The following is a 14,923-nucleotide window of genomic DNA, read 5'->3' on the forward strand; positions in this document are numbered from 1 at the left end:
TGAACAGCAGGTCACAAAACAGGGAGAGGTCTGCCTTGTTCACCTCAATCCTCAGCCGCTGCCCTGTGACTGACATTATAGAGACACAATAAATATTTTCTAAGAAATGAATGAATAAACAAACCTAAGAGTTTGGCATTTATTCCATCAGGAAACATAAATGGCATTAGTATAGGGACCGCCAAAGGATTTATGAAATTAAAATGTGAGTTTAAAGGACATTCAGGACTCTTTCCAGCAAGGTTATTCTAACTATTCCTTTAACTGAGAGCATTTAGGTCGGGTAGTTCCAAATTTTGTGCTGGGCTTTTGCAATGGGCCTCTACTTGAAGAGATATGTGAGCTCTTTTAACATATTGAAGATTCCTCCTGGAATTTCCCCCTAGAAAGTTGTTTAGTTTATTGTGTAGAACCCGAAGTGCTAAGATGATATGAAGTAGACATAGAGTAGTAAACATATTCCATACCTGGTCTATATTAGGAGTTTCAAAATATTTGTTGAATGAATGAATGAATGGCAGAAAGAAAGGTTTTTAAGTGACTTCATTAACATCAGAAAAAGCAGATATGAGAACAAAGAATATTACCGGGGTAACGAGAGTCACTTAGTAAAGGAGTTGAATTATCAGAAGAACAAAAGAATTAAAAATGTTTCTATCCTTAATAACTTATCTTTGAAATATAGGAGAGTGAAACAAATATGTGTACTACTGAAAGAAGTTATTCACAATCCACACTTACAAAAGATAGTTCAACACTTGCCTCACAATAGTGGATAAAAGCAGAAAGAAAATCAGTAAAGATATCAATGACCTAAGTGACACTATAATCCAACTTAAACTAATTGACATTTACAAGACAATCCACCAAAAAAAAGGCAACAAAAGAAAAATACACATTCTTTCCAGGTACATACAGAACATTTCAAAAATAGAGCATATTCTGGGGGGTATAAAACAAGTTTTGATACAATTAAAAAACTGAAGTTATATAACATATATTCTCTAACCAAAATAGAATTAAGCAGAATATCAATAATAGAAAGATATCTGGAAAATCCCCAAATACTTGGAAGCTAAATTTCACACTTATGAATAATCCATAAGTCAAAAGATAAAATCACAAAGGAAATTAGAATGTATTTGAAGTAAACAAAATTTTAAATGCCACATATATATGAAACCATAAATATGCAAAAGTCTATACTGATATAAATAATTGAATAAATAAATGTAGAAAAAGAAAAAATCTCTCATGTAGAATGATCCCAAATAACTTATGTAGATACTCTGCCCTCAAGGAGTTGGAGCATGACCACCTCCTTAAGGGTAGACTGCACCTAGTGACCTCCATCCAAAGGGTACAGTACTGGGAGTAACTTCACAGTGGAGAAACACGACAAATACTGCTTCAGTCAGGTGGTCAGGATTTACACCAACAGTGATAAATCACATGGACAGTGGGTACTCTTGATATGATGTGATGAAAATGGCATTTTACCTCTGTGCCCTGCCTCCTAAAATCCCATAATCCCAGACGAATTAGGAAAAAAATACTAGACAAATCCCAACTGGGAGATATTCTACAAAATAGCTGACCAGTGCTCCTCCAAATTGTCACCATCATCACAAACAGGAAAAGTCTGAAAAACCATTACAGCTAGGAGAAACCTAGAACACTACGACAAATAAATGTAGACTAGATGTGATCCTAGAACAGAAAAAGGACATTAAGTAAAAACTAAGGAAATGATAGAAGAGCTTTAGTCAATAACTTTTTTTAATTAATGGGGAAAAAAGAAAAACAATGGTGAAAAAAAATGAAACCAAAAACTGGTTTATTGAGAAGATCAATGAAATTTAAAAACCTGTGGTCAGACTAAGGATAAAAAGAAAAAAGATACAAACTCCCATGGTCAAGTATAAGACAGTGCCATCACTACCAATTCTACAGATTTTAATAAATGAAAAGGGAGCACTGTAAACAACATTATGCCAACAAAGTTGACAATTTAGATGAAGTGGACAAATACTCTGAAAGACCTGATATCACAGCTCGCTCAAAAATGCAAATAACTACTATTTGTAAATCTATTTATCTATTAATTAAATTTATTCTTAAAAGCCTTTACACAAAGAAAAGATAGCTTCACTGGGAATTCCAACAAACATTTAAGAATGAAATAACATCAATTTTGCACAAACCTTTCCAGAAAATTGAAGAGGAGAGAGATCTTCCCAACTCATTCTATGAGGCCAGCTGTATTCTGATACAAAAACTAAGCAAAGCTTTCAAGAAAAATGCTGACCAATAACTTTCATATATACAAAAATTCTTAACAAAATTTTAGTGAGTCAAAACTAAAAAAACATATAAGAAGAATAATTTACTATGGCCAAGTGGAGTTTATCTGAGGAATAGAGGATGATTTGACCTTTAAATAGTAACCAATATAATTTTCTATACTAACAGACTGCAAAGGAGAAGAAATAGAGAACAGAGATGGACCAGCTAGCATTGTGCTCAGGCAGCTCAAGTGGTGAAAGTCAGACTGCAGAAAGAGAAGATAGGAGATTCTGGGAGAAGCGGAGAACAAACTGTGCTCTCAGTTCTCCAGATGAGTCTCAGTCATTTTCTGTCTTGAGTGAGCAAGATGCCCCAAAGCCTTCCAGTACAGCCATGTATATCATGATGTTCTGATGAAAAGCTGCATACATGACAATGGTCCCATAAGATTATATCACCTCCTGACATCGAGGCCACCTTAGTATGTATAAGTACATTCTGTGATATTTGCAGAACAATGAAATCGCCTGATGATGCATTTCTGGGAAGATATGCCCATTGTTATGTGGCAGATGGTTGTGTATCCTTTTTCTACCAAGCGAAGTAATTTGTTTCCAAGCTCCCGAAAGAGGTTTTTGTTACACAAATACAAGCCCATTCATAACTATTATTTTTAGTATTCTTATTTTAGATTTCCAAACATATTTAGTAGTACAGCCATTTTCCAAGGGCATATCCACAGTAATAGCTTTTGCTTAAAGTAACAATGATGTTGACTTTTCTGGTCAAAAAGGAAACCACTAACTAATGACAGCTGAGCTGGGTCTCCAGCAAGGAGAGGAAAGGAGGCATCTCTTCCATCTCAAGACAGTGACACAAAGATTTAGGCATGAAAACAAAACCCATCCTGCAGGTAAAATATCTCCTCATTTGGAAATTCTTTCTTATATCTTATCTAGAGTCCTCAAGTCTTCCACCTTTTTCTTGGATTAGCCTCTAATTATTAGTCTCTTTCATACACATACAAGCTGTCATTAAGGTGCTGTTCCATCTGTTTTTCCAGGCTTGTTGACCCATTTTCTCACCATGGATCTTAGGTTCGGCTCTACCCAGATTGTGATCTAGGTTGTCCTTCCATGTCCCATTGTCATCCACCCTGCTCAACTGCCACATTAAAAGTTTGTAAATAAATCTTTCCACTTCCAAAATGTTTCTTCTCTTCCATTTTTCCCTTTTCTCTGCCCTCATCAGCTCTTACCTGCATTTTATAACCAACATTTCTGCTCTCTCCAGTTGCCCTATACCCCACGTATAACTGCTGACAGACTCCCTCCTTCACCCAGGCATTTTCTAGGGGCTAGCCATGGCCATTGCATTCCCTGGCTTGAAAGCCTTCCTTTTTGCACATGAAATAAAGTTCTCTTTTAGCTGGTTTCATTGATCTCCCACTAAAACACTTCAGTGTTTCCTGCAGCCCAATCAAACTCACTGAATGTCAGATTTAATGCCATAAACTTTCTTTCAACTATCCTCTGCCCAAACTTTCCTAAAGAGTCTTCCCTTTCTCAGGTTGCAAAAATCCTACCCATTCTCTTTTTCCTCCAAGGCCTGGCTTGATGGCACTTGCCTTGTAAGTCTCCCCCAGTCCCAAGGGATCGCTCTGGGCTCCCTGGTACATGATATACATTTTGTTTATACTTTATGGAACTTTTCATGGTCCACCGTGTAGTCCTTGAAAGTGGGCCTGTCTTCCTTACTCAAAGCAAGCTACTTGTGAACAAAGCCATGTCAGGCACCTCACAGTGGGCCCTAGGTCTCTAACTCAGTGCAAAGCATGTCTTTTGTCTTAATCTCTGAATACTAGTTGAAAGACTCTGGAAAAATATGCTCCTGCAGCTAAGCCGTGGGCCCACAACAGTTTCCTCTGGTCATGTGACCAACCATCTCAGAAGATCTCTGATGTCCAATGACTCAGCAAAACCTTGCAGGCCAAATGACAGGAAATTAGATCTTCAAAAGCAGACTCCATTGACCCTGATGGAAAACACATGTGCCTGGAGCCCCAGTGCTGGAGCTGGGAGATTTTCTAGGCTCACACCAAGGGTCTGCAGCCTGTCACAGTGCCAGGAGGGGCTGTGACCCAATGGCACCTGGCATCTGTGCCCAGTGAGGCCACCTGCAAGTCCTGCAGAGGCTTGTGCATGTATACAGAGCAGTCCCTCCCTTACCCAAAAATTCCACTTTCAGCATTTTTCTAGATAATCAAAGCTTGCCCTTCTAGGCATCTAAATTTTTAATAGTAAAATCTTACTTTGGTGTAACAGTTTCCAAAAGGAATAACACAATTGCACAGTTCTCTACCCTGTTAAACTGTTGAGCATGCTGTCAGACCTCTTCTTGACAGAGCTGGGCTCATGGCAGTATATTACTTGCTGTTTTCCTGCAGAATTGGCCACTACTGAAGAGGCAAGAAGTCATTATATTTCAAATATTAATAATTACAACAATAATAGTAGCTAATTCTTAGAAGCACTGTCTATATGGCTAGTATACCTGGAAGGACTCTGAGTACATTATTTATTTTTGCTTCACAATATCCCTAAGTGGTAGGTGTTATCTTCCCAGTTTTCACAAGGGAAAACTGAGGATCAGGTAGATTAAGTAACCTGCCCAAGGTTGCACAGCAAGTTAAATAATGGAGATTAATCCCTAACCTAGGTCTTTGGGCTCCAGAGCCCCCATTGCCAGCCTGACATTCTCCTACTTACCTGGATACAAATTCACCTGAGATGCAGTGATAGCTGGTCCTGGGACTTTCCTGGTCTTAGCTCTATGAGACTCCTCAGTCCAGAGAGACAGGGACAACTGGTCACTTCTGGCTTGACTGCTAGAGGGCACTCTGGCTGAACCCTTGGCTTTTACCTCCGATCCTCCCCCGCTGTCTGTCCCTGGCTGCTGAGGCTGGGGAAGCAGCCCAGTAGCCAAGCAGTTCAAACCACCAAGTCCAGATCTTGTTCTGCAGGGCCCAAAGGGACCCTAGGTCTCCCTAAATGCTTAATAATGCAGCTTCTCCTCCAGGCATTTTGTTCAACTTTAGTGGGAGCCAGAAACTTCTATAAATAATCAAGTTCTTTATATTCAAAACAAGAGACTGGCTATATGGACTTATTGTGGACAATTTTCTAAGGTAGCTATATATTGTGAGGCATGTCAGAGAGCTTATCTTTCCAATCATAAATCTAAAAGAAACTCTTTATTCCTAGGGACTGTGGCACCATACATTATTCGGTTTTACATGTCAGCTGACGAACATGAGACTCTAGTCTCGGTGTGACTGCAGGTCTTTGGCTGTAGCTGGACCCCAATTCTTGCATGAAGGTATTGCAGAAAGGAATGTTTTGAAGAGAGAACAGGGGTGACTTTTGCAGCAAAAAACTGCTTACTCTCATAGAATCTGTTGTAAGCAGAAACTGAGTTAACTGCCATCACGTTTATTCCAGTGAGGTTTTAGTGCTTCTTCAAAACTAGTATCCCAGGCAGTGACCAGGTATCCATCCCTACAACATCTTCCTTAATTTGGCTGGATTGCTAACCTGAGAAAAGTTTTTGGGCTTTGTGATCTACCTATTTGCTCAGAGACCCTTTCTGGAAATGAGCGGCATGGGGAGACTGGGGCTAATGGCAGTCTGCCCCACTCCGAGGCTGGGGCTGTTGTATCTGGAGGATGTTGCTTCCGCATGACATTAAGTGCCCCTTTGAGAGTTCAGAGTTAACTTCCAAGCAAAACAAACTAAGTACCGTTCTGCCTTGCTTCTTGCATCTGCACAAGCCTGGACATTCTCTTGGCAGGAAGACTCGATGTTTTAGGGAAAGAGAAACAGCAGAGGAAAGCCAATTAGCCTAATGGTAAGGTCAGTGCAGCTCTGTCTCCTGGACACCCTCAGTTTATCCTGGACTCCCCTGCAGCAGCCAAGAGGGTTGGATTGGAGAGCCATTCCCTCAGTGATGCTCTTGAGCCTGCACATCCCACCACCTCCCCTCAAGGACTCCCCAGTTCCAAGTGAGGCAGTGGCTGTTTGATGGGGCAGTGGAATTACTCTTGAGTGAGCTAAATGACTCCTTTAGGAATAACAGACCAGATAACACAAGGCTACCAGAAAAGGTGACTAATTTGTTTTCCCTAAGAAACAAACAAATAAAAAGTATTCCATGGAAAATTATAAAGACACTTTTAAAGGACATTGGGACTCACATTTCTGTTCATTTATTTTTCATTTGCTTCTCAAACTCTTTAGAAGATTGCTTCTTAAAATGAAAAGGTCAGGATATTTGCCTCCACAAAACCAAGAGCTATGTTTTCTTTCACACAAGTCCATAGCCTCTTCCTGAGGGGAAGTGCTGGACTTGTGCCATAAGTGCTTTTCACCTTTGGAAATCAGCCACCATGTTGCAAGGGAGCCCAGGATCTACAGAGAAGCCAAGCTGGTTAGAAACTAAGGCTTCCAACCAGCAGGCAGCAACAACTTGCCAGTCAGGCTCTCAGAAATAGATCTGTCTGCCCCAGTCAGCCTTCATATAGTCACAGCTCCAGCCAAAATGCAATTGCAACCTCCACAGAGACCTTCAAACCAGGACTGCTCTCAAATTCCTGACTCATGGGGGAGATAATAAATGATTATTGTTGTTTTAAGCTACTAAGTTTTGGACTAACTTATTAGGAAGCACCGTATGAAAAAATACACATAGCATGTTGTCCTTGGCTTTGTCCCCTCCTGATTATAGTGTGGCTGCTATAGCTCCTGACATCACATCATTTCAGGTAAACATAAATATTTCCAAAATTCAATTAATCTTATAATAGGCATCAAGCTACTATGATCTTCCAAATCCAAATCTGGACATGGGATTCCATTAGTAAGAACATTTTTATACTGTTTTCCAAGCAAGAGCAAGAAACTACTCCAGAATATTTTAATCTACATATCTTTACCACCAGTAAGTTCCTTAAGGAAACCCCATTAAGCAACCATTAAGTTAATTAAAAAGCCACTGATTTCATTAATGGAAACAAATTTCTAGCATTAAGTATGCCAACTAGCAAAGCCTGTGCTACTGATCATAGATAAAGATCATGGAAGGTCTTTTTCAAGCTGCTTCTGGAGTATCAGCTGCCTAATTAGAACAGTAGCTCTCTACCCTAGGGTATGGGTTTCCACTGAGGGCAAATGATCGTATGTAGGGTATCATGCCACTTGGAACACATTCATGAGATGGCACTGCCAGTACTTTGATGAGGCATTTTTAAAGTAAATTACAGGGGCCAGGGATTTAGCTAAGTGGTTGCCCCTCCTGCCTCAAAAGCAAAAGGTCCCAAGTTTGATCCCCGGTACCCAAAAGAAAAAAAGATGGATCTAAAGTAAATTACAGACTTTATACACCCAACCTGCCTCTTTTATCTCCAGCTCATTCCTACCCCTCCTTCCAAGGCCTCCCAGTGAAGTCACTCTTAATTTTCATTCACCCTACTACTCAAACACAGAGACGGGTTTCCTTTCTCATATTCCCTGCAGAATGAGCTGTAGAATCCCTGTGTGGGCTCTTGGGTGGAATGAGTGCCTGTTTCCAAAAGAAGCCAGCAATCTTTATAGGCAGTTCAGTCTAAACCTATATTCAAAGAAAGGTACACTCCATTTATTTAACTGCCTCATAACTTGCTATCAGAGTCAGTAATTCTCATTATGGCTGAGGATAGGATTTGGTGTCTTGGAGCCTACAAGAGTAAGACCAAGACCATATTAATCCTAAATGGCTACTGTCTGACTTTCACAAGGGAGAGAGTGAAAAGATGCAAAACATAAAATTCCCACTAAGTCCCTATGTTCTCAGTGTCCATCTGGGGATAGGTAGGAAATGCCCTACTCTCCAAGGGGCAGCCATCAGCCAAGCTATATCTGCCATATGGACACGTGGACATTTACTAAAGAAAATGGGCGCCAATAAAGCTGCGCCAAAGACCATGGGGAGTGACTCAGGAGAGAGCCTGCATTCCATCCTCATCACTACCCGCTCAGTGGTCCTGGATGTGCTCCTCAGCCTTCCCTGACCCTGTGCTTCCTCATCTGTGCAATGCAATGTCATAGAGACCCCATCTAGCTGATAAGATGGTCCTGACAGCTTCAACTAACTCTTGCTTCTAGATTAACCTTGGATCGCTGCCTTCTTTGTTTCTCCCATATTTCTCTCTTCTGTTCCTTCTTCTCATTCTGTTCCCCTTAGTCCTTCCCCTTTCATTCTTTCTTTCCACATAAGAGTACCTGCTGTAACCTCAGAATACTCCCTGCCCTGTAGGACTTCACTGTCTAGTAAAGAACATATCAATAATAATTACCAGAACTATTATTTTAATGGAATAAACACTAGAGTATAAATTGCCAATGTTGGCTGAGCTTGGCTTTGTGCAAGTGCTGTGCTAAGTGCTTTGTATGCATCAACTCATTTCATTTAATTCCAGCAGCACCCTGTGTGGGAGGAAATGCTGGTATCCCAGCTTGAACTTCAAAGAAACCAAGGGATACACCTCAAATCCCACAGCTCTTACCTAATAGAGCCTCCTGAACAAAGGCACCCTTGAATAATTGGAGGGACTTCACTTGATTAGAACACTTGATTGCATAGCCACATTAACTCAGAACTTTGAAAATGATTTTAAAAAAGAAAGAAAGAAAGAAAAGCATGTCACTGCCATGTGATAACATCACAATAAAGGAAATTACCCAAGGCTTCATCAGGCTACGTGTTGATACAGACAGTGCATTGCTTTCTTTTTGACACACACACACACCAAAAATGCCCACTTCATGGTTTCAAGTCTTGCTTCATTTCCTCCCTTATGCTAAGTGATGCCATCTGTTTATTGACGGAGTACAAGAGTTCTCTTAGCCTCCTTCCTGCTTCCCCAATTTTCTGGTTTACACATTTGTAAATCAAGTGGTTATTTTGTAGGCCACGTGCTTAAATGTACTTTACTTCAGAAATGTTCTAGAAGAGATAGAGGAAAACCTCTTCACTTTCTAGGAACAGTGACAGCTATCTAAAGGTCTTACGTGATTGGTCCTTCATTTAAATTCTGGCTTTGACTTACAGCTGGTCACATATTTTGGAGTCAGGCAGTGTGGAAATGTGATGCTTTGATGTTTTTCTGCTCATCCTCTGCTCTCCCCTTCCCTCCACCCCAGTACTAGGAATTGAACCCAGGGCCTTTGCACTATATCCTCAGAATTTTTATTTGGGGACAGGAATTTTCTAAGTCACTAAGTTGCCCAGACTAAGCGCAAACTTATAATCCTTTTACCTTAGCTTTCCAGAGTGCTGGGATTATAGGTGTGCACCACTATGCCCAGCTCTGCTCTCCTCTTCAAAAGAAAGAACTCCATTTTTCTTAGGGAATCACTTCTCCACCAATCTCAGTCCAAGGGCTCAAGGTCTGGCCACTCAAGGTCACAGTCATGATCCATGCTGGGCTGCCGAGTATCACCCTTGAAACTTTCAATGATTCTCTTGGGAAAGAAGTGAATGGCTCTCATTTTGAGTAACCAAGCTGGTGGACAGCCGGCATGGTGGCTTGGCTTACAGGTGCTTATCTTGGCCGTCACTTGGGAAAAGGCTACCTGAAAATGAAGGTAACACAGTGTCAACATTCCTGCTCAGGCTGATTAATCTGGCTAACATCCTTCATGGTTTTCTTCCTCCCAAAACATGAGGCTACTACTGGCCCTGCAATGGGGCACTTCCAGAGGAGTCCCTGATGGGGAGACACAATGACTATTGATACTGTTTTTCTTCAAGAGCTCAGTGCTGTCCCTTACCCAAGGTTCTCTACCTCCTGATTGGAATCCCAAACCCCTTTGACTACTTAAAAATTGGTTTTCTGCCTTGTTAGTGTTAGATTTTTGCTTCCAACTCTACCTTTCCCCCTGCCACGAGCTGTATGCCTCATAGCAGAGACGACTCATCATGTCCCAGCAAGCAGATCTGTGCAGTCAGTCTGGAAGCCTCTTGGAATTAATAGCAACACTTCCATCACCAGATAATATCATATTGGAGCCAGGTGTCTTAGACATTCTACTTTCTCCTGAAGCCTCAGGCTCTTCATACAGAACATGAGGTGCTAGGCTTCTGCCTGCTCTTTGAGACTGCTTGCCAGTCATGCCACCCCTAATACCCAGAAACTATAGTAAGGTAGGGTGACCGCATGAGTCTACATCAGCATGCAACAAAGTTGGTCATTACATGTGATGGCCCAGCCATCTTCCAGAGCTGACTAAACATTCTGATCTTTTAGGATGACACCTTGATTTGCTCTGGTTCATCTGTAGTCCACTGAAAATCAGGATTGCTGGTGACCCACTATGACATCTCTGGGCCACATTCTGTAGATCATTTGAGATGTTAATATACCTGCAAAGATCACTCTCTAGTGTATTTAAAATCCTCTAGACTTCCTGGTCCACTAAAAGAAGTATCAAGCTACATTCCCAATCATACACCACCTTTTCTCCTAGGAACCTGCCAGATAAAAGAACAAAGGTCATTCAGGTTTCCTGGCAATGTTTTATTTGTGAGCAAATTGCAAAATAGCCACAGTTGAATCAGAAATTCAAGTAGTTCTCGGCTAAAATAGTTTTATATTTTCCAAGGTTACTTTTAAGTCAGTCTTTGTACTAAGAATGCATTTTCCCATGGAAACAGTGTCATAGATTATAACAAGAGCCTCAGGCCAAGCCACAAGTGCCTCTAGTAATTACAATGCCTAGAGCGCTTTTACAATAACTATATTTCAACCACTGTATAGATACTGCTTCTGTAGGCAAGCTTCTATTGCATTTCAAGCTCCAACTTGGGATTCTAGGAACACATTTCCAAGCTCCCATATTCATTTAGGTAGCATAAGGGAATTACTTCTTTAGGTCAAGCATTCATTCATTCCCACAAATATTTATGGAGTGCATAGTTTGCACCAGTCATTGTGGAAATAACAATGGACAAAATCACCCCCAAGTGTTCTGAATTGGGTACAGAAAGTAAGCTCCTACTATACTGGCCAGCATAATGGAGGAAGGTTATATTCAACTGTTTCTTCCAAAATGACTACTGGGCCCCAAAGGTGAATTTCCATTTCCATCCTAAAATGCAGACTCCAAAAGTCTGTTGTCTAGCTTAACAATGTTTAGATCTAATCTTCGCTTTGGATTCCATTTTCCACATTAGCTGTTGACTCTTGGGTTGACTAGAAGCAAATCAAGATAAGACATATTTCCTCTTCCATGTGACAAAAGGATTCCAGAAGGCACATTGAGGTTTCACTGAGCTTAACTGGCTTAATGGCCTCAAATTCCTCTGAAACTTTAACAGGCTTGGGGGGAATGGGATGATAGTGATGTTCCCTATGCCAATGGAACCACCAGACCAGCAGATCTGAAGTCAGTCCAGATGGTAAGAATACAGCTGCACTGTTCTGCTTCCCACCTGCTCTGGGGAAGTGCACCAGGACTCCACTATCTCTCCAATGCTTTCTACTGCTTTAAAGACCTGAGCATCCTGCTGCAAGACTAACTGTGGAGTGGAGTTTGCATATTTACCTAGTTCTTTACTACTTCTCATTTATTTACCCAGAGCACCCAAAGTGTTCCAAAATTTGAAAGGAAATATTTTAGTTTTCAAGCTATTTCCTGCTGATAAAGGGATTTCACAGGTTTTATCCCCTTTAAAATCATGTACAGTGGTTTTTATGATTGGGGCAATAGAGAGCAACTTTCCCTGACAGAGGAAAAAAACCGTGAAACTCCAAGTGTAGCAAATCTCATGAGGTTTAAAACCTCCTCTTAATAGGTTTGCTTATCTGGATTAAAATTTGTATTGAGCTCTTCCCCCCAAATGGTTCACAATAAAAAAAAAAACAATGGCTTCACTATGATATTTTTAAATTGTGAGCTTACTTAAGGCAAAAAGTATCTTTAGTTCTGTTGAAGAGTACATGGTGAAAGTTAGAAAAAAAAATCCATACTTTTTTAAAAAACTCTAACTGTTATTCAGATATTGCTCAAAAACTGGCTTTCCTTACTGGGATGGCACATTTTTCTATTGACCTGATATCAAGAACAAGCAAAGCAATCTTCTAAAGAAACAGACAGATTGTTTCTGGAATACGCTTGTTTAAGATCATGGGAGGGGACAAATATATCTGTTGCATTTGGCAACCGTAAATTGCACATGACCTAGACATGTGTAAAGGATAGGAAAATAATTCCTTCATCATAACTTGAATTCCCATGGAAAATGACTTCCTAAAAGCCACAGGAATGAATTCAGATACTCAATATTTGTAGACAGCATCCCTCTATCTTCCCTGGAGCAAGTGTAACTGTGTTCCAAACCCTGGCACCAGAAACTTGAGACCATGCACCAGAGTCCAGTCCCTCCCAATCACTGTGGCCCCCGGTGTCAAGTCCAGAGGAGAGGTGGAGGTGGCTTGGTCTCCTCTCCTTCTCCCCCTTCCCATGGGGATAGGATGCGGATTTGGGATAAGAGAAGGCTGAGATAAACAAGCATCTCCCTGCCCACTTCGAGAGTCCAACACAGAGAAACAAGGCCTGGAATCTGCTAAGAGACAGCAGTTCACCCTCAAGTGTCCTTCATCTCAGGGAACCCCTCTGTCATGTCTTCGGGAGTAAGGTGTCACCTTTTCTGGATTGGACAGCTTGCAGTTAGCCAACCTGACTCCAGGCTCTCTCTGCTGCTTTCTACCTATGTCACTTGGAACAAGTAAATGAGCCTCAGTCATCTCATTCATAAAATTTAGAATAATACAAATTCTACCCTGTAGAGCTGAGGATTAAGTGAGTTAGCATTGGGACAGCAAAACAAGCATCATAATGTATATGGGAAATAATAAGCATGCCACAGTGGGAGCTAGTTTTCTAAAGGATGGTACTTGGGTTTTATTTACATGAATTATAAAGCTTGTATTTTCTTCCCCTGGATGGAAAAATGCTTTTCCTTTTAAACTCAAGAGATCCAGAGACTCAGCAGTTTACTGGCATTGCCCGGCACATGATGGTCCGTGGGGGAAATTTAACCTCTGAATGAAGTGTTGTGCTAGACTCTGGAAACAAGCTTAATTTATTCTCTCTATTTGAGAGTAAGAAATATCACTGTCCCAGTCCTTGAAAACCAAAGAAGAGAGGCCTTGCAGTGTTCTCCCACACATTTCTAGGACATTTCCTGCAAGCCAACATTGCAACTCCAAGCAAATAAAAAGTTGGGCAACAATTTTCTTAAGTACCATCTACATAAAGAACATTGTGCTGTGGTTATAAAGGCATAATGGATAAGAGGAAAGAATGTAATAAAATCCTCGTGGCTAGATATGAGGGAGGAAGAAGCATAAGATGATATACTGAGCGTTAGGCTGGACATCAATAGATCTGGGGTCCTTGTACATTCCCTCCCCTTATTAGCTGTGTGATTTCAGGCATGATAGTCAACATCTCTGGGCCTGTGTGCTCAAATGTACAAGTTGAGGGGTAGACGGAATCAATCCAGTCTATGGGTCCAGTTAAAAAGGTGACAAGGTGTGAGATAAATAATAAGGCAATTCTCACTACATCTTAAATCCCAAGCAGCTAGGCTAGACCAAATAAATCATCAGGTGAAACTCTTAAGTATCCTATTAGCTTTGTTTAAATGGTTTAAATCCTGAGTTACCTACTTTCCTCCGTCGACCGGAAGGACCTAGTAATGAGGCCATTTGTTGACTGGGGCATGGATCTGAGCTGGTGGTGAGGGTTGAACACTCTGGAATATGAATGTATCAGGAGTCTGAATAAGAAATGGGCCATGCCCCTGATGGCTTCACTGCTGAATTCTACAAGACATTTAGAGAGGAACTGCTGCCACTACTGTTGAAACTCTTCAATGAAATTGAAAGGGAAGCAATACTCCCAAATACATTCCTGGAAGCAAGCATCACCTTGATCCCCAAAGCAGAGAAAGACCCAACCAAAAAGGAGAACTATAGGCCAATCTCACTAATGAACATAGATGCAAAAATCCTTAATAAGATAATGGCAAACAGAATGCAGAAGATCAAGAAGATCATACACCCTGATCAAGTGGGATTCATCCCAGGGATGCAGGGATGGTTCAATATACACATATCAATCAATGTAATACACTATATCAATAGAGCCAAGGACAAAAACCATATGATTATCTCCATAGATGCAGAAAAAGCATTTGACAAAATCCAACATGCACTTACGATAAAAACCCTACAAAAAATTGGAATAAATGGTCTCTACCTCAAACTGATAAAAGCCATCTATGAAAAACCAACACCCAATATCATACTAAAAGGTCAAAAACTGAAATCCTTCACACTACAATCAGGAACAAGACAAGGATGTCCACTATCACCACTCTTGTTCAATATAGTTCTGGAAACATTAGCCAGGGCAATTAGACAAGAGAAAGAAATAAAAGGAATAAAGATAGGAAATGAAGAAGTCAAATTGTCATTATTTGCAGATGACATGAAACTGTATATAACAGACCCCAAGAACTCCACCAAAAGTCTTCT

The 14,923-nt window shown here is 40.7% G+C and overlaps 1 long non-coding RNA gene across 2 annotated transcripts in view; it reads right to left on the reverse strand.

Moving 5' to 3' along the window:
• Positions 1-14,923, reverse strand: part of LOC110348389 (uncharacterized) — a 115,750-nt gene that overhangs the window by 46,804 nt on the left and 54,023 nt on the right. For both annotated transcript variants that reach the window (XR_015452002.1, XR_002393594.2), the window contains one exon: positions 9,638-9,953. This is a non-coding gene — a long non-coding RNA (uncharacterized LOC110348389). The remainder of the gene's footprint in view (positions 1-9,637; positions 9,954-14,923) is intronic.

This window comes from Heterocephalus glaber, unplaced genomic scaffold, assembly GCF_053883595.1.
Source record: "Heterocephalus glaber isolate CG9 unplaced genomic scaffold, H.glaber_assembly_v1.0 deba00001442, whole genome shotgun sequence".
Lineage (NCBI taxonomy): Eukaryota > Metazoa > Chordata > Mammalia > Rodentia > Bathyergidae > Heterocephalus > Heterocephalus glaber.